Source organism: Bubalus bubalis, chromosome 7 (assembly GCF_019923935.1).
Source record: "Bubalus bubalis isolate 160015118507 breed Murrah chromosome 7, NDDB_SH_1, whole genome shotgun sequence".
Taxonomy (NCBI): domain Eukaryota; kingdom Metazoa; phylum Chordata; class Mammalia; order Artiodactyla; family Bovidae; genus Bubalus; species Bubalus bubalis.
Genome location: NC_059163.1, coordinates 109,136,020 through 109,159,676, shown reverse-complemented (window position 1 = coordinate 109,159,676; position 23,657 = coordinate 109,136,020). Strand labels below are relative to the sequence as shown.

Below are 23,657 nucleotides of genomic sequence, written 5' to 3'. Positions count from 1 at the left end.
ATTCAAACCTGTGTTAAGAATCAGCTGTAATTTAAAAAAAATTCAGTGTTTTAGTTGAGGCCTACTTAGTATTTTTTTGAACATTCTTTGGAGAGCTGTTCAGATACTAGCTATAGTTTTCTCATTTCTTTAAAGTTATCTGATCACTACCTTTAATAAAAAACATAATCTTCCATTATAAATTAAGAATGCAATGTAATACAGTTTCCATTAACACAAGGAGGAGAAAATGCTGATTTTAACCTTGTCAGTTTCTCCATTTCTTTCTAACTTATGCTATGATCCTGTTGTAGCTACCTTAACCCACCTTGGTGTATTTTTTAAGGAATAAAAAGAAAAATTAAAAAGTACACAGATTTTGAAGCCAAATGGGTTTAGATCACAGCTCTTTCACTTCATAGCTCAAAGACCTAATAAAATTTTTTAACTGTCATGAGTCTCAGCGTTTTCAACTCCAATATGTAGGTAATGTCATGAGGTTTTTGTCTGAATTAAATTGAACACTGATGTATAGATCAGTCTTATGGACTCTGCGGGAGAGGGAGAGGGTGGGGAGATTTGGGAGAATTGCATTGAAACATGTATAATATCATGTATGAAACGAGTCGCCAGTCCAGGTTCGATGCACAATACTGGATGCTTGGGGCTGGTGCATTGGGAGGACCCAGGGGGAGGGTGTGGGGAGGGAGGAGGGAGGGGGGTTCAGGATGAGGGGCACGGATGTACCTGTGGCAGATTCATTTCGATGTTTGGTGGAGCTAATACAATATTGTAAAGTTTAAAAATAAAATAAGATTAAAAAAAAAAAAAGAAAGCTTCTGACATAGACATCAGAAGTAGGCAGAAAGAGTACCCCCCTGCTACTTTATAGCAAGAAGTTATATATCTATTATGGAGAAGGAAATGGCAACCCACTCCAGTGTTCTTGCCTGAAGAATCCCAGGGACGGGGGAACCTGGTGGGCTGCCGTCTCTGGGGTCGCACAGTCGGACACGACTGAAGCGACTTAGCAGCATATATCTATTAGCAAGCTGCTAATTAGAGAAAGGAAATGTCTCAAAACTGAGAGTGGCACCAGGCCCCTCACTGACAGCATGCATTTTGAGACAGTATTGGCACAAGGTGAGTCATCCTGGACCATAAAACAATTGACATGAATCTTGAAGAAAGGCAGATTTCCAAACAAATACATAGCTTCATTAAAATAGCTTAAGAGAAACATTTCCATAAGAAAAATGCATTGGTTAGCTCAAGGTTTGAGAAAAGTTAAGTTCAGGAGGAACCGGGTGTCGTCATGGCAACGGAGAATTTTAAAAGAAACCTCCTTTTAATTTTGTATAGAGAAGAGAAAAAAAATGTTTGAGACTTTTGGTTTGTTTCCTCCTGCCCATTAAAAGAGAGGAAAAGGCGTCTGACACTTGCAGCCTATTTCCCTGCTTGGGGACCCCTAGCCTTCCTGTCTGTTACCCTCTCACTATCAGAATTAGATCCCTGACTTTTCTGCTATCGTTTCCCATTTATTTATACACCAGGATTACGAGTTCATCTGCAAATCTCTTAATTAGATCTCTTCTCCCAAGTCTGAATTTCAAAACCTCACCTCCATAACTTTTTATCTTCCGACTGTTGGGTTCCCCAATTATAAAAAATAAATAAATAAATAAATAAATTTAACAATTAATAAAGAAATATCACACCAGGATACTTTGTATATAATAATTCTTATTAAATATTAGATGATGTTATTTAATAGAGTAATATTTATCAATTTCATCATAAATTTGAAAAAATCTTTTACTGTGAAAATTTCATCCACCACAGAAATTGGTACTCATAGGTATAATGGATATTATATAAGGTATAACTAAATCAAAACTAGACTGATGAATACAAACAATTCCTTAAAAGTATATACCTTAAATCACTAAAATAAAAGGTGTAATTAATTGAATGGTTCTTATATATACTTTGTATATGATATATTCTGAAATCTACATACTTCACATAAATTGCTGAATATAAAATGCTTTTTGGCTGTTGTATTCCAGTAAACTTATGGTGTTGTTTAAATAGAAATAAATGTATATGTGTATTTAACAGTTTTTAAAACTGTACATAAATTATACAAGTCTTGGAAGGAACACATACTATTTTCCATTTGTTTCTTTATCAATATATTAAATATCTTTGCTGACAGCTTAGGGGAAATTATAATGATTTAAAGAGTGAATCTTTATCAGTATTTGACAGAGAAGGAAAATGATGATAACATACAAACAGTTATTTATAACAAAATTTAACTTGAAAGTGACAGTTGCTCAGTATTTGATTTATACTTTTATTTTAGTCAGTAGAATAGACTTCCACAATCCATTGGGTCCCTGTTTAAGTTGGCTGTTAAAATATGAAAATATAACTTTTGGGTGTATAGTTACTATAGAGATGCAAATGAGAAAATACTCATGTGGTATTTTTTTTTCCTCTGCCATCACTTGCTTTAAAGGTAGTCCAGGAATTTTGGTATTGACTTATTAAATTGTCGTTTGACTTTTTTATGTTCAGTAATTCATACCAACAAGTTTCTCTGTGTTGCTTTACATCCTACACCCACAAAATGTCTATACTACCAAAATCTAAATAAAACACAAATAAATACAATCCAAATACCCAACTAGTATAGGGAGTTCTTGATTTTTTATTACCATGCCTTGGTGGAGTCAGTTTGTTTTAGAACTTTGTCTTTAGCAGGCAGTTTTGGAAACTTGGATTTTTTTAATTACTCATGTATATTTCTGGGTTAGAATTAATTTACTCCACCTAAACATAAGAGAACTTATAATATCACTTTATTTATGTCCAGTAACTTTAGCTGAAGAGATGCTGTTTAGTTCCGCTATATTCTATGCCCTGTAAATTTATATGTCAGGCATACCTGGATGCTCTGTTTGCCCAGTAATTTTTTTTTTTCCAGTTACCTGAGAAAAGTAAAGTTGCTTGAAATTTCATCTATGCATCTAAATGTTGTGAAATGGAACCCACTCATTCCCTAAGTGGAATATAGGGATATTCTGAAGGCATATTAGGTCACTTTGCCTATTTTCACTAACAAACAACTATTGTTTTGTTGTATTTCCCATTGCTATATTAAATGACTGGTTAAATGGGAGTTTTAGGAAGACAGATGTTGATCTTAAAGTTGTTTGGAGAGTAAAATTAAATTTTTTTTTTTAGTTAAATGATTACATGTAGTTATTTCAAGAGTTTACTACTCAAACACTTTGCATTTTTTTGTTGTTCAGTTGCTCAGTCCTAACCAAGGCTTTGCCACCCAATGGACAGCAGCACACCAGGCTTCCCTGTCCTTCACCATCTCCCGGACCTTGCTCAAACTCATGTTCATTGAGTCAGTGATGCTTTCCAGCCATCTTGTCTGCTTCTTCACTTGCCTTCAGCCTTTCCTTGCATCAGAGTCTTTTTCTAATGTCAACTCTTTGCATAAGATAGCCAAAATATTGAAGCTTCAGCTTCAGCATCAGTCCTTCTAATGAATATTCAGGATTGATCTCCTTTAGGATTCACTGGTTTGATTTTCTTGTAGGTCAAGGGATTCTTAAGAGTCTTCTCCAATACCACAGTTCAAAAGCATTGATTACAAGTCTAAGATGCACAGGAGGCTTTCAATAAACAAATGAAATGGGGAAAAAAAAAAAAAGGCATCAATTCTTCAGCACTTAGCCCTTCTTTATGGTCCAACTCTCAGATCCGTACATGACTACTGGAAAAACCATAGGTTTAACTAGATGGACCCCAGGTGGAAAAGTGATGTCTCTGCTTTTTAATACATTGTCTAGGTGTGTCATAGCTTTTCTTCCAAGGAGCAAGTGTCTTTTAATTTCATGGCTGCAGTCACTATCTGCAGTGATTTTGGAGCCCAAAAAAGTAAAGTCTGTCACTGTTTTCATTGTTTCCCCATCTATTTGCCATGAAGTGATGGGACTGGATGCCATGATGTTTGTTTTTTGAATGTTGAGTTTTAAGTCAGCTTTTTCACTCTCTTTCACCTTCATCAAGAGGCTCTTTAGTTCCTCTTGGCTTTCTGCTATAAGAGTGATGTCGTCTGCATATTTGAGGTTATTGATATTTCTACCCAAATACTTACTTTCCATTTTACTCTGCCCGTAATCTAAATTCTTTAATGTAATTGAACTACCTTTCCTTTGCAACATACTTTTGAAATATTTTAAAATGTCAGGCCTACATTTCTTATATTTTTCAATATTTAGGTGGAATTTTTCTCACAATAAGTAATGGAAACTGGTATTTGTATCATGCCTTATCTCATATTGGCTAATGATTGAAAAAATAGTTTTAAAGTCTTTTTGTGCTGTACTTTTGTTCTCAATATAATGATTTGTATATTGGCCTATTAAACATTGCAGATGGGTGTCAGCTGTTTGATTCTAAGACTTGTGATAAATTATTCTTGTTAATTAAAGTAATCTTTAGTGAGCACATTGTATAAGTCACTCTCAGGCACGATGAGAAAACAGAATAATACATATAATACTTTTTCTTTTAAAAAATTTAGTCTAATAACTTCCAGATCTTTGATTGTAGTACATGCATCTAATGCCTTATATGTTTTGAGGGCAGTTTGAGTTTGTACTCACTGTGTTCAAATGTATTAGTTACCTACCTACTTTTAATGTTTCTGAAAAATGACTAATAATCCCTTATTATTTCTCTTTAAGTCTGATGATTTATTTAAGAATAGTATATAGAAACAAGCTGTGTTTATGGAAAAGAAAATAAATATATGGTTCATTTTTTGTATTAGCCAGTTATCAACATTTAGCAAAATATGGATGCTATTGAAATATGTCATATTTTCTGGAAATGATTATATATATCTTAACTACTTTTCAGCTCTTCCATTATGAGTTATGATACAGTACTATTCCATGTTAGATGTGTTTTACATTATTTAGCTGTTTTGAAAACTCAGTAAAAATAAAACAGATGGTTCTTTAGATGTGGACCTAAATACTACAAATTTCCCCATAATGGTCCACCTTTCTTTTAGGGAATTTTCTCTGTCAAGGAAAGGAAAAAGGTACTTTCTCTCAAGCCATACAAGAGTTTATATCTGCAGACAGCAGCAACAGAGAGTAGGTAATGAAAGGCAAAGGATAATTAATATTTGAATTAATACATGTTAATTTAATAGATGAAATACAATGGAATGGAAATAATAAAATTATGAACAAAAACAAGTTTCCAGAAAAAGGAATAAACCTGAATCTGTACATTAAAAGGGCACACCTGGGAAAACTGAACTAGAATAATTTCAAAAACAAGTATAAAATTGTCAAGACCTCCAAGAAAAAGTGACAAGTAATTCACAAAGACAAAATAATTACATTAATACCAGACTTTTTTTAAAGCTATTGTACAAAACAAAGCATGAGACAAACTATAAAACTTAACAAATATTGAGGATAGAAAAAAAAAGTTTTCAACATTCAAGAGCTTGAGGAATTCTGCTCTCATCAGCCTATTTAAAGAATATACTACAAATAATTTTGACACAAATTTCCGTTTCACTTCCCTGAGCAGAGTTTCATACCACAATGAAAGAAGTGAATGAATGGCCAGTACGGTGATTCTCTCATGGCAGTGGCAAAGAGATTTTTCTAATCCAATGAATCAATAAATGGTGGAATTTCAAGTAGTGAAATGGCAACCCACTCCACTATTCTTGCCTGGAAAATCCCATGGAGAGAGGAGCCTGATGGGCTACAGTGCATAGGATTGCTAAGATCAGACATGATTGCAATCACACATACTTTAAATATAAATATATAAAGCTGAAGCTAGAACCTCCAACGTATAATAAACAAGGCAATATGTCGGTATTAATCTATCTACATATCTATACATACAAAGTACCACACACACATGCATGCACAATGGGGAAACAGAACAGAATTTAAGCAAATCATCTAATTATAGTCTTTATAATTCTGCTAAAAAGATTAACCACTCCTTAGTTTTCATAAGGAAATGGCTGACAGTGAAATTGTTTCCAAATGTATGCTCCTATCAGAAAAAAAATTAAAATACTATCAAAAGCAAATATGTTGCTTACATAAGTGATTGTCCTCAAATTAGATGTATAAAATTTACCTTAATTATTTTAAGTAATTGGATGAAATTCAGTCCCAGTTTAGTCCCCATTTATTAGCCATGTAATATCTGTGAAATAATTTTATGTGAGTTGAAATCTTTACAGAAAAAAAAAATATATAGTCTTTTTTCTAATTATGCCTTTCTTTTTTTTTTGCCCAAACATCTGTAGTAGAAAATGAAAAGCTAAGATACATAAAGGAAATTATTGTTGTTGTTCAGGACTGAGTTATATCCAACTCTTTGCGAGCCTGTGAGCTGCAGCACACGAGGCTCCCTGTCCTTCCCCATCTCCCAGAGTTTGCTCAAACTCATGTCCAGTGAGTCAGTGATGCCATCCAACCATCTCATCCTCTGTTGCTCCTTTCTCATGCCCTCAATCTGTTGCAGCATCAGGGGCTTTTCCAGTGAGTCATCTCTTTGCATCAGGTGGCCAAAGTATGGGAGCTTCAGCTGGAGCATCAATATTTATTCCTTGCAATGAATTTTCAGGGTTGATTTCCTTTATGGTTGACTGGTTTGAGCTCCTTGCTGTCTAAGGGACCCTCAAGCGTCTTCTCCAGCACAACAGTTGGAAAGCATCAATTTTTTGGAGCTCAGCCTTCTTCATGGTCCAGCTTTCACATCTGTAAAGACTATGGATAAGCCATAGCTTTGACTAGATGGACCTTTGTTGGCAAAGTGATGTCTCTGCTTTTAATACACTGTCATTTATCATAGATATTCTCCAAGGAGCAAGCGTCTTTTAATTTTGTGGCTGCAGTCACCATCCACATTGATTTTGGAGCCAAAGAAAATGAAATGTGACACTGATTGAGGGAGCATACCTCAACATAATAAAGGCCATATATGACAAACCCACATCTAACATCATATTTAGTGGTGGAAAGATGAAAGCTTTTCCTCTAAGATCAGGGAAATTACAAGGATGCCTACTCACACCACTTTTATTCAACATAGTTTTGGAAGTCAAAACCACAACAATCAGATAAAAAATATAAAAAGAATCCTATTTGGAAAGGAAGAAGTAAAACTGAAACTGTTTTCAGATAATATGATACTATACATAGAAAATCTTAAAGACACTACCAGAAAACTATTAGAACTCACTAATGAAGTAAACTTGTAGAACACAGAGTCCTAATTCAAGTTAAATGTTCGGACATCTGGCAGAGTGGCAATCATCAACAAGAAAACAAATAAAAAACACTGACAAGGATATGGAGAAAAGGGAACGCAATACACTGTTGGTGTGAATGTAGGTTGCTGCATTCACTCTGGTAAACTGTATGGAGGGCTCTCAAAGTACTAAAAATAGGACAACTATATGATCCTGCAATTCCACTCGTGGGTACATACCTGAAAAAAAAAACAGTAATTCAAAAAGATTAATGCACCCCAATGTTCAGAGCAGCATTATTTACAATTGCCAAGATATTAAATCTACATAAGTGTCCATTAACAGATGAATGGATAAAGAAGATGTAGTATATATACTCAATAGAATACTACTCAGCCATAAAAAGGAATAGAATTTTTGCCATTTTAAGCTCATAGATGGAATTTGAGAGAATTATGCCTAATGAAATGTCAGACAGAGAAAGATAAATACTGTACAATATCACTTATATGTGGAATCTAAACAAAAACATGTAGTGACTATAACATTATACAACACAGTGAATATAGCAAATATTTTATAGTAACTATAAATGAAGTACCTTTAAAAATGTGAATCACTACATTTTACACCTATATTATGTTGTACACCAACTATACTACTTGAATTTAAAAAAAAAAAAAAAAAAGTTGAACCTTCTTAACACTTTCTTCTAGTCCAGAGAAGGCGAAACTTTTCTGTAAAGGGTCACATAGTATTTATTTTAGGCTTTACAGAATGTATGGTTTCTCTGTACTTTGAGGGATATTCTGTTCTGCGGTAACTACTCAACTATGCCCTAATAGTGAGAAAGCAGCCACATACAACACATGAATGAACGAGACTGTGTTTCTAGCTCTGTTATTCTGCTTCTTATTTTTTTTTCTTAAAATATTGTATATGAGATTTTACCAAAATTTTTTCCTACTTCTCCTAGTTAAAGGAAAATAGTTTTGTAGAGGGAAGATTTGGCTAAGATAACTTTTAACTTCATAAATCTATACCTCACAATTCTGTTATTTTCACAAAATGATCCAAAAATTTGACCTGTACTTTTGATCCTCTGCTTCCTCTATACTCTCACGTGTTTATCTTTACCTTTTTCTATATTTCTCCAGGGCTTCCCTGGTGGCTTAGATGATAAAGAATCCACCCACGATGCGGGAGACATGGGTTTGATCCCTGGGTTGGGAAGATCCCCTGGAGGAGGGCATGGCAACCCACTCCAGTATTCTTGCCTGGAAAATCCCCATGAACAGAGGAGACTGGTAGGCTACAGTCCATGGGGTTGCAAAAAGTCACACACTACTGAGCAACTAAGCGCACAGCACATCTTTGTCCATGTTGTTCCTGTTCAGATTAATTTAGATTAATCCTCCCAGGAGTTCCTTTTCAGTGAGGGACTCTGTCCTGGAAAGAAGCTTAATAGTATTAATTTTGAGGTTTAATACAATCCAGACTACACTTTCAATGTGGCTCAGCTGGTAAAGAATCTGCCTGCAATGTCAGAGACTTGGGTTCGATCCCTAGGTTGGGAAGATCTACTGGAGAAGGGAAAGGCTACCCACTCCAATATGCTGGCTTGGAGAATTTGGGGTTGCAAAGAGTTGGACACGACTGAGCAGTTTTCTCTTCACATGAAACAGACTATTCCACTGGCTTTCTGACTTTACCATGGTCTCCTTGTTTGTGTGTGGATGCTATGTTGCTTCAATCTGGTCCAACTTTTTGTGACCCTATTGACTGTAGCCCGCCTGGCTTCTCTGTCCATGAGATTCTCCAGGCAAGAATACTGGAGTGGGTTGCCATTTCCTCCTTCAGGGGATTTCCTGACCTGGAGATTGAACCAAGTCTCCTATGTCTTTTGCATTGCAGGCAGATTCGTGCCACCCAGGAAGCCCATGGTGTCCTTGTATTCACCCACAAGTTTAAGCCTGCAGTATTTTCTCCTTGATAGTTGGTCTTCTCTTGGTGACTCTCTCTCTTACCAGATTTCTCTAGTAAGGAGTTGAGCTCTCAGGGTCATGGAGAGACTGAATGCCTAATACCTGCTTCCTCTTCACGGTTTCTGATGCCATGCAGATTTTGTAGCTGTCCTTGACTTTATTAATTGGCATTTCAGAGTTCATTCGCTCAGAGTCAGACACGACTAAGCGACTTCACTTTCACTTTTCACTTTCATGCACTGGAGAAGGAAATGGCAACCCACTCCAGTGTTCTTGCCTGGAGAATCCCAGGGCCAGGGGAGCCTGGTGGGCTGCCGTCTATAGGGTCGCACAGAGTCGGACACGACTGAAGCGACTTAGCAGCAGCAGCAGCAGCAGCAGCAGCAGTATATAGTTGGAATTTGTTGTAGATGTCCAGGATTTTTGGTGTTACTATTCTGTTTTTAATGAGAGAATTTGGGAAGATTCAAAAACTGTTCTATTTCTGTGTTTTCCAGTAATCCTCCATAGGAGTAATTTGGTGTGCTTATTTTTCACATCAGAGAAGGTAACTGGATTCTTTATTCCAGTATTTGAGGTATCTTTATTTTTAAATGTATTCACTGATTTATTGACATTCACTTGTTGAGTACTATAATCCAGAAATTTGATTAAATATTTGTGATTCAGGAAACAGAATGCTCCGGGCATCATGTCAGGCACTTTAAGCAAAGAATATCCCACTTACCCTTTAGAACAACACAGTTTTCATTTTCTGTATCAAAGGCTGAGAGCAGTTATGTTGCTAAAGGTCACAGGCAACTTCAGTATGGGGTCTTTGAGTATATTCTACAGTTGAATGAAATACATAGTTTAAGCATTCATTTACTGCTTACAGTTGCCACTTTGCTGAGCATTGGGGATAGGATAATGTGCCAGCCCTTTTCATCATATTTGCTTATTCTTTATATTGAAAACTTTACTTATAATGGCCCTCAGTTTTACTTTTATTAGGAACAGAAGGAGACATTAAAAAATTAAAAGGAATGAAAATGAATAATTCTTTCATATACTCACGCAGGCAACCATATTTTTTAAAAAATGGATGAGATGATCCTCTTTTAACATTAGTTCTTACTTTTAAGCCATTCAGGATAGGAATACAAATCAGGTTTCACTGCAAGGAAGAAATGTTAACTGTTCTGTAAACAGTTCTATAACAGAAATTGTTATTGTATTACTTTATGCTTAGCTGCTCATCTGAGGTACATAATTTTCTTTTGTGTCTAGGTCAGATTAACTCCACAACAATATTATTAGACCTTTCTTTAAGCATTTCTGCATGTTGTTTCCTCTAAAAAAATACTGATTTTTAACATATAGCATTTATAAAAGCATCTATTATTGTTTCTATGGTATTTTAAAATTATATTTAATGCTTATTTAAATATCATTTATTTCACAGATGCCCAGATTTTTATCATTGACAATGTCTGTATTAAGTGTTGTCTAATGCTTTGCTACTCAAAATGTCATCCAAGGACCTGAAGGATCTGCATCACTTGGGAGCTAGAAATGAAGAACCTGGGTTTTACAGATTCAGAGATTCTTATATTTCTTAAATTTGGGGAAGTTCTCTCATATTATTAAGCTCAACTATGGGAAGAAAATAAATAATGTTAACTACCAAATTTTAAGTAATTTATTAAGGGATTTTCTTGAATATATGATCTAAAATAATATTTGAACAGACTAAATATTATATAAATTTTTATTTAGCAATTTTAAAATCTTGTGTAATATTTGCCAGCTAGTTCAGTTTTTTGGTACAGTTTTAATAACAGATATGGGTGTTAGAGATCATTTTATATAAAATCAATGATAACAAAACTCATTTGTTTTCACGAGAGTTAAAAACAACAACAACTATTGATTATGAATTAACAAAGAGACCTACTAAATAAGGCTGTACAGTCCTCAACCAAGGGGGTAGATATAGTCCTGCCACATTTACATCCACACTGGCTCACAACTGGAATGTAAGTAGCATAAAGACTACTTTTTCTTTTCTCTTTTCTCTTTATACAGTAATGTATGGAACAGTGCCAGGGCTTCCCAGGTGGTGCTAGTGTTAAAGAACCTGACTGCCAATGCAGGTGATGCAAGAGACAGGGGCTTGATCCCTGGGTTGGGAAGATCCCCTGGAGAAGGGCATGGCAGCCCTCTCCAGTATTCATGCCTGGAGAATCCCATGGACAGAGGAACCTGTCAGGCTACAGTCCATGGGGTGACAAAGAGTTGGATGCAATGGAGCACTCATAGAATGAAAAGCATCTTATTAGGTGTCCTTAATCACATTTTCATGGATGAAGAGATGAAAACTCCAGTTAAATGTCTTGACTATAAATTGCCTTGATTATAATATAAAAGAATATAATATACTATGGAAACTGTTATATGTCAATACTGATATTGTTTTTTAAGAAATGCTTTAAATTTCCCACCTTAACAGTAGTGAGTGTTTGATAATGAGGAGTATTTGTGCCTATTTGCACCATAGCTGGCAGGATTAGGTATTTAGTATATATCCTATAAATGAGAGAAACATACTCATGGCTCATGCCAACTTCATGAGTTGGCTTTCAACATCATCATCTTTCCTCTGATTACTATACTCTGGAGGCAATTTGAATGTTTGGCAGTTGACTTCATTGTGTGTCTGTGGTTTCTCGATTGACCTTGATTAATCTAGAGTGAGAATGCTCTGACTTAATTGAAAGTATACTGACCTGATAATTGAAGATATGAGTTTAATTAACCTGATAATTGAAGATCTGGTCTAATTCCCAGCTCTGTTACTGATGCTACTTTGAGTTTAGTTTTCTCATTTAATTCTCCCTCCATTGTTTTCTTTTTTTATAGAATAAGGGAAATCCTAGCTGTCTTATATGGTATTACCATCATTAAATTTGTGTCAATGTTATTGATAGTATATTATTTAAGTAGAGCTAATGAGAGCAGACTTCCTCAAGCTCTTGTATGTTAAAAAATATTTTTCCCTATCCTCAATATTTGTTGAGTTTTCTTGTTTGTCTGTTGCTTTGTTTTGTATAATAGTGTGGAAAGTCTGGTGTTAATGTAATTATTTTGCCTTTTGTGAATTATTTGTCACTTTTCCTTGGCTGCTGCTGCTGCTGCTAAGTTGCTTCAGTCGTGTCCGACTTTTCCTTGGAGGGCTTGACAATTTTATCTTTGTTTTAAAATTATCCTAGGTCAGTTTTCCCAGGTGAGCCCTTTTAATGTACAGATTCAAGTCTTTTCCTTTTTCAGAACGTTTTCTTGGTCATAGTTTTTTTTTTTTTTTTTTTTTTTTTTTTGCTATTTCCATTCCCTTGTTTGGTTATTCTTCTATTAAATTAGAAATTTATTAATATGTATTAATTAAGTGAATCAGTATGTATTAATTTACATACTAATTATCCTTTACCCATCTTTGATTACCCATGCTCTGTCTCTTTTACTGTTTTGTCATTGTCATTCTTTTGGTTATTTTCCTGCCTTTCCTCAGTGGACCATAGCAAATTTTCATTTGGGTTTTTTCTGCCGTGGGCATCTTGTAATGTATTCTCTGTTTCAGAGATAATTTTGTCTTTTTCTTTTGTTTCTTTCATGAGCTCAGTCAACTTTTTTTTTTCCCCATTCATCTATTAATATTTATTTTCCCACTTGGTGTTTAGACTTTGAATGTCTTATTAAAAGTGTTTTTTATATCATCAGATTCTTGTTTGAGTGTATTTAATTCTGCATTGTATAGTAACAGGTTTTTTTTGCTTTGTAGTTGCTTTCTGTGAGGGAATTATCTTCAGCTGATATATATGAAATTTTATTTCTTAAATTTCTTTAGTAGCTTTGTGAGGACTTCACTTACCTTTTCTTTACATTTATGCTATAAGGCTTTTACATAACCTTCCTAATTTAGTAATTCCCTATTCTCTTAGTGTAGCAAATCCAGATACTTTGTAGGACTGTTTTGGTGGGGAGGAGTTGTGAATTTTCCAATTTCACTGTTCACTTTTTGTTTTGTTGGACCCACATTTTCTCTGTTTTTCTTTCCTTCATTATTGAATTGCCAAAAGGTGCTTTTTGTGTTGTTTACTTTCTATAAATTGTGCTTATCAAAGAGTTTCCCTCTAAATAACATGTATGTTAGTCCCTCAGTCATGTCTGACTCTTTGCGACCCCATGACTGTAGCTGCCAGGCTTCTCTGTCCATGGAATTCTCTAAGCAAGAATATTGCAGTGGATAGCCTTTCCTTTCTCCAGGGGATCTTCCCAACCCAGGTATCAAACCCATGTTTCCTGCATTACAGGCAGACACTTTACCATCTGCCCCATCAGAGAGACACTTTTAAATTTCATATATCTCTTTAAATCAAGTATTTTAAAGTTACGCCTGTCCCTTTTAAAGATATCTGACCCTTTCTTCGCCAGATTTTCTCAGTCTACATTTGCTCATGAGCAGGAATGGGGCCACAGCATGAGAGATGACTTTGCAGTTTTTGCCATTCTCTTTCTTCAAGTTATGATTAAAGAATTTACATAGAATTTAATTTCCTTTATGCTTTTTTTAAATGTAGAATTTAGGTTTTCCTCATTTTTCCTTATTTTCAGGGCATATTGGGGAGATAAGTGCCTGCATTGTCACCATAGCCTTCAGCTTCCCTGGAAATTTTTAAAAAATATTTTAAAATTTTTGTAAAACTACAGTTATACTATTTTAATCCTTAACAGCTTTGACTTGCCTTTGCTCATGCTCATGAAAGATTTGTTTCTTAAATAAACTTTTAGCTTCAGAACATTCTGTGTTGTTTTGCAACACATATGCTTTTTTTGTAACAGCCAACCTTTGGCTCATTTTAAATTATGTCTTCAGATTCTCATTAAATAATATTCTTTCATTGATGAATTATTCACTTGTTCTCTAATTGAAATATTTGAAATATTTATCTTACAAAGTCTCCAGAGTGTCTTGGTAGAGTAGTTCATTTCTCTTCAGAAATAATGAAATAATATAATAATTATGTGAGAACCTTGTGGAATGAGTCATTCAGGTATAAAATATTTTTAACTTTTCCATTTTTGCATAATGTCAATTACTTTGACTTCTGATACTTTTATAAGTTTAATCAAATGGCACAAAAATTTCTTTGGACAGAGATGCTAAGTATTTTTGATTTGTATGGATATTTCTGGTAATGATAAAAATCCATGAAAAAGACAAAGTGTGGAGTAATTTTAGCAATAAATTAAAAAAAATAATTTTACATAGCTAAGTCATTTCAGGAAAGCATACCCTTTGACTACTTTATTTGGGTGTTGGTACTTGACAAGTTGTTAGAAATTCTTTAAAATTATATAATTAGTAAGCCAAATTTGCTAGAGAATGTAAATTTTTATTTAATATATATGCTATAAATGGAATTTGAATTCTCAAAAAATTTATTAATCCTTGGTGAATACAAAAGTGAAATATTGTAAGAGGAGAAGTTGAAGAGTAAGTTAAAGGATGATCATACTTCAAATTTATAGAAATGTGAGACTAAGTAATTGGAAGAAAAATATTGTGATTTCTTTCAGGGAATAATGAATGGTTAAAAGAATTGAAAGAGATTATTAACTTGCATTTGAGATTTTATTTGAATCAAAGCCTCAGAAATAATAAATGATATTTAAATTCTGGTTTTAATTATCCAATGCCATTATTTAATTTTGGTTTAGTGTGAATCATCTTTGGACTATATGATCTCAATAAAACATGCACTATATTGAATACAAACATGGGTTTAAAATGCCAGTTTCTTTCTTCCATCCTAGACTTTTCTTTTTCCTCTTGTCATTTTTCACCATCCTAGTCTCATACCACTCACCTTTGAGTCTCCCTTCTTGGATACTGGTATCCTCTCCTGCTTAGTGATCCACTCTGCCACCAGGATGATCTTTATGAAAAGAGATGCAATGTGCATTATAGGCATACCTTTTTGTCCTCATCTCCCGTCCGCCACCTATCACTCTACAGAGATGGTATCCTTAGTCTGTCTTTTCAGGCTTTCCATGGTCTTTCCTCTACCGTCTACTCTAGCCAGATTTTGTAGTGTTCTCACTCTTGTAAAATGTACTGCAGTCACATTGGTTTTCTTTTATTTCCTCTAATGTGCCATGCTCCTTCACCACAAGGCCCTCTCACACAGGTTTTTGTTGTCTAAAAGAACCAAGCCTCTCTCTTGCATGTGCCTGGAGTGGGGTTCTTAACTGCTCTTCACTCAAATATATAACATGTTTAATGACTACTGTCTGCTTCCTCAGTATGCCAGAAGTTCTGTACTAGTGAACTTACAGATCAAATCAGACCCTCTATGAGCTCAGTTTGGTAAAAAAGAAAATTCATCCACATATTCATTAACCTCTAACTGAAACTTATTCTTTCCTTCAAGTATAAATTTAGGAAACAAATTATAGCAGTATATTCATAGTGCCTTTGTCTTTGTTACAAATATGCATGACGTTTATTTTTATCACATTAGACTCATGGGAGATATTTCAAAGTATCATTTAAGCTCATCAGTATATTGAATAACAGAACATAATAGATCTGCTACTAGATCTTAATTTGTTAATAAAGAAGTATATATTATCGTATCAAAAATTTGTTTTTAACATTTTAGATGCAATTTTATGATGATTTATTTTGTAATTCTATGTATTTAAAAACATAATTTCATATATATATTTAAATGTGTGTGCATGCCAAGTCGCTTCAGTTGTGTCTGACTCTTTGTGACCCCATGGACTATATAGCCCACCAGGCTCCTCTGTTGAATGGATTCTTCAGGCAAGAATACTGGAGTGGGTTGCCATGCCCACTCCAGGGAATCTTCCCAATGCATGGATGAACCCACGTCTCTTATGTCTCCCACATTGACTGGCGAGTTCTTTATCATTAATCCTACCTGGGAAGCCCATATATTTAAATATATGATACTAGAAACGGGTCCATAGTCTGTTTAAAACTATCAAAATAGTACAGGGACATAGTAGGCCCCGGGACATAGTAGGCTTTTAATACATATGTACTAAATAGGGAATGATGATTCAACTCAGACTTTCACAGTAACAATTTCTTTAACTTATTTACATGGAGATATACCCTATTATAAACTCTTATAGGATCAGGTCAGTCAGTTCAGTTTAGTTCAGTCACTCAGTCATGTCCGACTCTTTGTGACCCCATGGACTATAGCATGCCAGGCATCCCTGTCCATCACCAACTTTTGGAGCTTGCTCCAACTCATGTCCATCAAGTCGGTGATATCATTCAACCATCTCATCCTCTGTCTCCCATTTCTCCTCCTGCCTTCAGTCTTTCCTAGCATCAGGGTGTTTTCCAGTGAGTTAGTTCTTTTCATCAGGTGGTTAAAGTATTGGAGTTTCAGCTTCAGCATCAGTCCTCCCAATGAATATTCAGGACTAATTTCCTTTAGGATTCACTGGTTTGATCTTGCAGTCCAAGAGTTCTCAAGAGTCTTTTCCAACACCACAGTTCAAAAACATCAATTCTTCAGTGCTCAGCTTTCTTTATGATCCAACTTTCACATCCATATACGACTACTGGAAAAACCATAGCTTTGACTACATGGACCTTTGTCGGCAAAGTAATGTCTCTACTTTTTAATATGCTGTCTAGATTGGTCATAACTTTTCTTCCAAGGAGCAAACATCTTTTAATTTAATGGCTGCAATCACCATCTGCAGTGATTCTGGAGCCCAAGAAAATAAAGTCTGTCACTGTTTCCTTATCTATTTGCCATGAAGTGATGGGACTAGCTGCCATGATCTTCATTTATTGAACATTGAGTTTTTTTTTTTTTAATTTTATTTTATTTTTAAACTTTACATAACTGTATTAGTTTTGCACTTTCATCAAGAGGCTCTTTAGTTCCTCTTCACTTTCTGCCACAAAGGTGGTGTCATCTGCGTATCTGAGTTTGTTGATATGTCTCCTGGCAATCTAGATACCAGCTTGTGCTTCATCCAGTCCGGAATGTTTCATATAGTCCGGCATTTCACATGATGTACTCTGCATGTAAGTTAAATAGGCAAGGTGACAATATACAACCTTGACATACTCCTTTCCCAATTTTGAACCAGTCCATTGTTAAATATTTGGTTCTAACTGTTGCTTCTTGACTTACATACAGATTTCTCAGGAGGCAGGTAAAGTGGTCTGGGATTCCTGTCTCTGGAGGAATTTTCCACTGTTTGTTGTTATCCACATAGTCAAAGGCTTTAGTGTAGTCAATGAATAGGATCAAGTACTACTCATTTTAGCGTTTGTTGCAATTTCTAGTTTACATTTTTTAAATAGAATTCACTGTCCCCTTCACAAGAATATATACTCTATGTGGATAAAGACTGTATCTCCACTGCATATTTTCTTCACACTATGAGAACCTGTCAAATAAATGTTGAATCAGCTGTGTATTACATTGAAACAAATCAAATAAGTGAGATTGACTTCCTGCCCCAAGGTTTTGTAGAGACTATGAGAAATGTAAAATAATTATAAGCATAGAGCAGTAACCTCAAGAAACCATCATTCAACTAACAGGCCAAATAAATAAATAAGACTCACAAGAAGTTACAAACACAACATTATATGAATTAAAGTTAGTGGTATAGAGATCAATGTGGCTTAGGTAAGTTGGTAATTAACCTGTATTTTGAGGGAGACAGAATTTCCAAGGCATTTAAAAACTTATATTCTAGGAGAAGAAAAGAACAGCAAACATGTAGAAATAGCAGAAAGTAGGGCAATTTCAGACACTGACTGTAGGTTATTTGTAAGGATGGAGTGACTACTCTATGCAGGTAGATTTTAGCAAGGTTAATAATAAAACCGGATGTTAAGAGAGGGTTTTGGATTTAGTTGATTTTGTAGGCTGTGCTGCTCCATTGATAGTGAAGAGTAAAATATTCAAAGCTAAGCACTGGTAAGATCCAAGTTAACACAGAGATATAATATTGTGAAATATGTTTTCTTGATAAGTATAAACCATGTTTTCCAGATTTATAAGGTTTCTTAAATGTAATAACCAATTTTCACATTTGTCCATCTGTTTTTATAGGTAAAGCTCTTTTTTTTTTTTTTAACTTCTAAGAGGAAAGGTGTGCATTTGTGTTACTCATACTGAGTGGATAATGAGATTAATGCTCAACATAACTCCAGAGAAAAATCAACATGCCTGTTCAATAGCATTGTTTCAAAGGCTGTAATACACAGCAGCAGAGCCTATGCTTGCAAATTATTTCACTCTTATGCAGTTAAAATTTTGATGACATGGGAGTAGATTCCCATGGTGAAAAGACCAAAGAAAGTAATTTCTATAGTCTTTAATTAACCTCTTATTTTTCATTCACTCTCCTCATGGGAATGCACTGGCCATATTGCAGACTCTCAAAATTAAGACAATTAAGAACATTCAAATATTTCTTAAAATCCTTTGAAAGGTGATAACTAAATAAGAATATGATGTGACAATATCAGTATTAGTATATTAGTATCAGTATTTTCTCACCCCAAATACTACTATTTGGTTATGATCCCCTTTATTTCCTACCAAAAATATTTTTAAATGGTACATTTGTATTAATTACTATATCAAGCTCTATGTAGAGAAGAGATTACACAACAGACAGCATTTTGCAGATTTTGGAGTTTATGGGCTTTCAGACATACCTGGGTCCTAACATCTGCTCTGCTGTTTCCCAACTCTTGAGCTTCACGCAAGTTGCATAACTATCAGAAGCCTTAGTTTGCATAATATAAAACAGAAACAACAATAATTGGGATTACTGTAAGCATTACATTGCATAACACAATGATTGACATTTCAGTTAGCAATAGATAAACATTTGTTGTTTCATGATTAAAATATGATCATCCATGATAGATATCAGAAGTATGAAATACTCTTTCCTCAGTTTTTAAAATTCTGCACTTCAATTTTTCACTGGGCTCACTACTTGAAATTCCACTATTTATTGATTCATTGGGTTAGAAAAAATCTCTTTGCCACTGTAACCATGAGAGAGTCCTAGATACTAGCCATTCATTCACTTATTTCATTGTAGTATGAAATTCTGGTCAGGGAAGTGAAAGGGAAATAGAGAAGGTGAAAAAAAGTTGATTTGAAGAATAGGACTTTAAAATTGTTGAGTGTGAAAGCAAGACACCAGAGAACAATGTGCTTAAAATAAAGAAACAACAAAATCTTAGAGTGAAAGTTAAAGTGAAGAGAGCCTTTTCTCTACTATTTATTGAAATCATTGTCAGTTTTCGTCTTAGAGTCAGTTTCTCTCTGCCTTTCTCATAGGATACTGAAGGATTATGGAGAGCACAAGCGGAAGATTCAGATTTCTTAGTTCTAAATTCTGTGGCAAACCCTATAAATTGTCTTATGTGGAGCAAATTACTTAACACTGTGAACATAAATTTATCAATCTGTAAAATGAGTTAATATTACCTAATTCAAAAAGGATTATATATACTTGGTTTAATATGCTATGATGTTATATAAATACAAATTATTTTTTTTCAAAATTAGTCCTACCCTTTACTGTAAGTACAAATAGATGTTTTTATGTTACCTTAGTACCACAGATCCTTCTCCTGAAAATAGCCTATTATATTTGCAAAAACAATGTTATTTGTCTAATATGCATATTCTGAAACTTGCTTTTTAATTTTTTCATCTGATACCATTTATTTAAAAGAAATTTGAAAAGCAAATATTTTACTTTTTTATCTTATATAATTTTGTGAGTGCAAAGTCTGCAAATAATATTAAGGAAACAGTGTTTCCTTAGTGATATTCTCCTATAACTTGGTAACTCATTAACTATATTTTGCAACCAACTGCTTGATGCATTGATTTATGATGAAATAGCTATCCAGAGAGAAACCCAGACTCAAATGCACAAAATTTCAGAAAGTCTTTTGGATGGGAGTTAGAGTTATCTGTTCAAATTGAAGGAAAAAGAAACAGTCATCAAAATGACCAAAGGTTATGTAGCTTCAGATTTCTCTTTGTTACCTAATGACACTATTTAAGATGGACTGTCAGATCCCATTATGTTCACTGATACATTCTGTTGTTTAGATGAAAACGGAATTTTCACACAGCAGGAGGAAAGTAAGAAGTGCACTTATTCTAGTCAGGCTCAGGGATATTATTCTTTTTCATTTGTTGCTATGTGATAACAATTGCATCAATAATAAGAAAGCTATCAAGCTAAGCTGCATGTACCATAATAAAGTTGTTTTAAAGCAAATAAGTGTCAATCACTTAGGGTTCTCAGTTGTGACAAACTATGGTAACAAAGTCTCTAAATCTAATCAGAACTGAATTACAAGTGTGTATGCTAGATAAAGAGGGGGGAAAGTGTTCATATTTTAGTATGCTCAGTGATTGTTTGCATAACTGTAAAGACTGTTAAAAAATTTACTAAAAAAAGCACAAATGTTGTTGCCAGTATTTTTAAAAAATCAGTTTTCAATGTCTCAGAAACTTTACTGAAGTTTTTTTTTTTTAAAGTGTTATGAGGCAGGTGAGCCTATGTTATCATACTTAAGATTGTATATTTTTCTAGCATGTGTAAACAAACCCCTGAAAATAGCTTTAAAAAAAATCTGCATTTGGCATGGGGGTTGATCTCAAGAGAAAAAAATTACTAAAATCAAATGTTTACTCTTTTTTTTAATTATGCTTTTACAATACACATATTCACATTTACTTCAGAATTCTTATTTTTTAAAATTTGATTCATGGGAACATTGGCCTTTGGGGCCTTAATGTTTACCTGTCTGACATTTGCTAGTAATAGCTGTCAATCAGCCTAAAGAATTAGAGACTGAATAGATTTCATACTAGGAATTCAAATGCAATTGCTCATGTTTCATATTATTGTGTTATTTGTTCACATTTCCTTCAGTGCTTGTTGAAATTATAGCATCTATAAATAGAGCTTCCATGGAGCTGAAAGAATAGAAACCAACCTAAAACACACTGACTTACTATAAAAATCTTAGCAAATGCATATCTGAGTTTTCATTTGTTACTACTAGGTGCAATCTGAGAATAAGTCTTTCCTGTATAGGAAGAGATTGCCAACAAGAACATGGACACTAACATCTGAATTTGTAAAGCAGTCACAGTGTGTTCGATCGTAGTCATAAGTATTTCTATATGAAAATTAGATTTAGAAAATTTAGCAACTGATGCAAATAAGCATTTGAAAACTTTATGATCAATTGTTTTTTGTTTTTTAATTAAGTCTGAAGAGAGTGCATAAGGATACAACATAGTAAATAGGTGTTGTCGCTTTAAATTACCAGTCACCCTGTAAGTGGGAACAGTGCTGTAGACCTTTACACCACAAAATGAGTTTGCTTATCAGGCATGGAATGAAATGTTTCGGTGTCTCACAAGAATGTCTGATCCACGCTTCTTCAGCTCCACCTGTAGGACTCTTCACTGCATTTTAAAGATACTATCTCATGTAATGGACACTATTTCCAACCCAGCCACTAGCTCACTCTTAGAGTGGATTTTTTAGTTCATAAATCTTTCCAAAGATGAGTGATGAATAATTGGTCAGACATGGTTAGGACTAATGTTAAACCGTCAAGTTTGAAAGGTTATGAAAAGTTCTGAGATTTCACCCTAAACTCTAATGAGTTGCCTGTCACAATTTCATGGACATTGGCAAAGAGATATGAGGCATATAGGCCAGAGACAAAAGAATATGCTACTTATAGTAAAGCAGTATCCAGAGTAATGTTGCAGTTTTGTTCCCTGAGCCCCAGTTCCCACAGGTCGATGTGATGACAGCCAAGTGATGCCTGCATTTGTGGTTAGGGAATATTTCAGAAGCATAAACCTGAGATTAGTAGTTTTTTTTTTCTTTTAAAGAAACTTTTAGCACACCTGTGCATACTCCATCCTGGAGAAAACATTAACTTTACTAACCTGTGTAAGTTAGGGAGTAATCCACAACACCATCCTCACTTCTGACGTTAAAAAGGAGTCTAGACATCACCCAAACCAGCTTCATTTCTGATGATTCACTGTACAGGTTCACAGAGCCTATTTGAGGTTATGGTGTATTACAGTGAATATGGTTTGTCCTCTCCCAGTGGAGTTATGAATAGAGCTGTTTCCCCAAAAACTCTGTATGACAGTATGGACAGAGGGTTGCTAAAACAGGGAGGCACACCCATGCTTTGGTATCCACGGTTTTTATTGAGGCTCTTTTACTTAAGCATAATTGACTGCAACATGGAGTGTCTTTGTTTCCAACTCCTCCAGAGTGCAAGTTTATACTCTCTGATCCAATATTCCTGTCCCAAATCACATCTGGTATGGCCAGCTCCCACCTAAATTTCTGTTATACTATCCAGTGTGACCAGAGGAATTGAGACATACAAAGATACTTCTATCAAGTGTGATATTCAAGAGTTTAGAAATTACCTTGCAGAAGCCAAGGGCAAAACTAAATTCAGGCAAGCTTAAATTCTTTACTTCATACCCTGGAAAGTAAGCAGATCTCACTTGGTGGGGGTAAGGAAGCTATCTTTATCTCCATCTCTCCAGAGCTGTCTGCTTTTATAAGTATTTCTGACAAACTAGTCTTGGAGCAAAATAGCTATTAATGCCTAGATAAGTAGATTCATATAGAATAGTCTGCCAACAACTAGGTTTTGCTTTGCATTTGATAAAACTTATCTCTTCAGATTCTCATTCCCCAATTCCTAGCCTTTCAGGTGGACTAGAGTCCTTCTTTCACTGCAGAAAGATCTGCAGTTAGATATGCAGAAAATGATCAGCCTACCTCTTTAACATCTATGTTGGTCATCATAAAAGTCTTTCCACATTAGTTAGGCTTCTTATTCCATAAACATAGACATGAAAACTTGAGCAATCTTTGGGAGATTTTCAATATGAATAGAAATCAGAGATTACCTGGAGGTGATAACAATGGGTTTCTCCATGAGATGGTCTTATCAAAATTTGTTTCTATTTTTTCTGTAAAACAATGTGATTCCACAATGGTTATAAAATTAACAAAACCTACTCAAGGAGCTAATTCCATGTGATCCTGAAAATGCTATACCTTTTTTTGGCAGTGACAGCCTCCTCTCTGCCTCCACAATCCCCAGGAGAGGACAGGTACTCCTTTTTGCCTTCAAACACCATCACCTATCAACCAGTACCCCCATTCCTATTAATACACTTCCGCATTTTAGCAGTGGCTTTTATTCCACAAATTAA

At 34.6% G+C, this 23,657-nt stretch overlaps 1 protein-coding gene across 25 annotated transcripts in view; it reads left to right on the top strand.

The window, feature by feature from the left end:
• CCSER1 (coiled-coil serine rich protein 1) overlaps nt 1-23,657 on the top strand; it is a 1,462,911-nt gene that overhangs the window by 407,226 nt on the left and 1,032,028 nt on the right. The gene's annotated exons all lie outside the window — the stretch shown is intronic.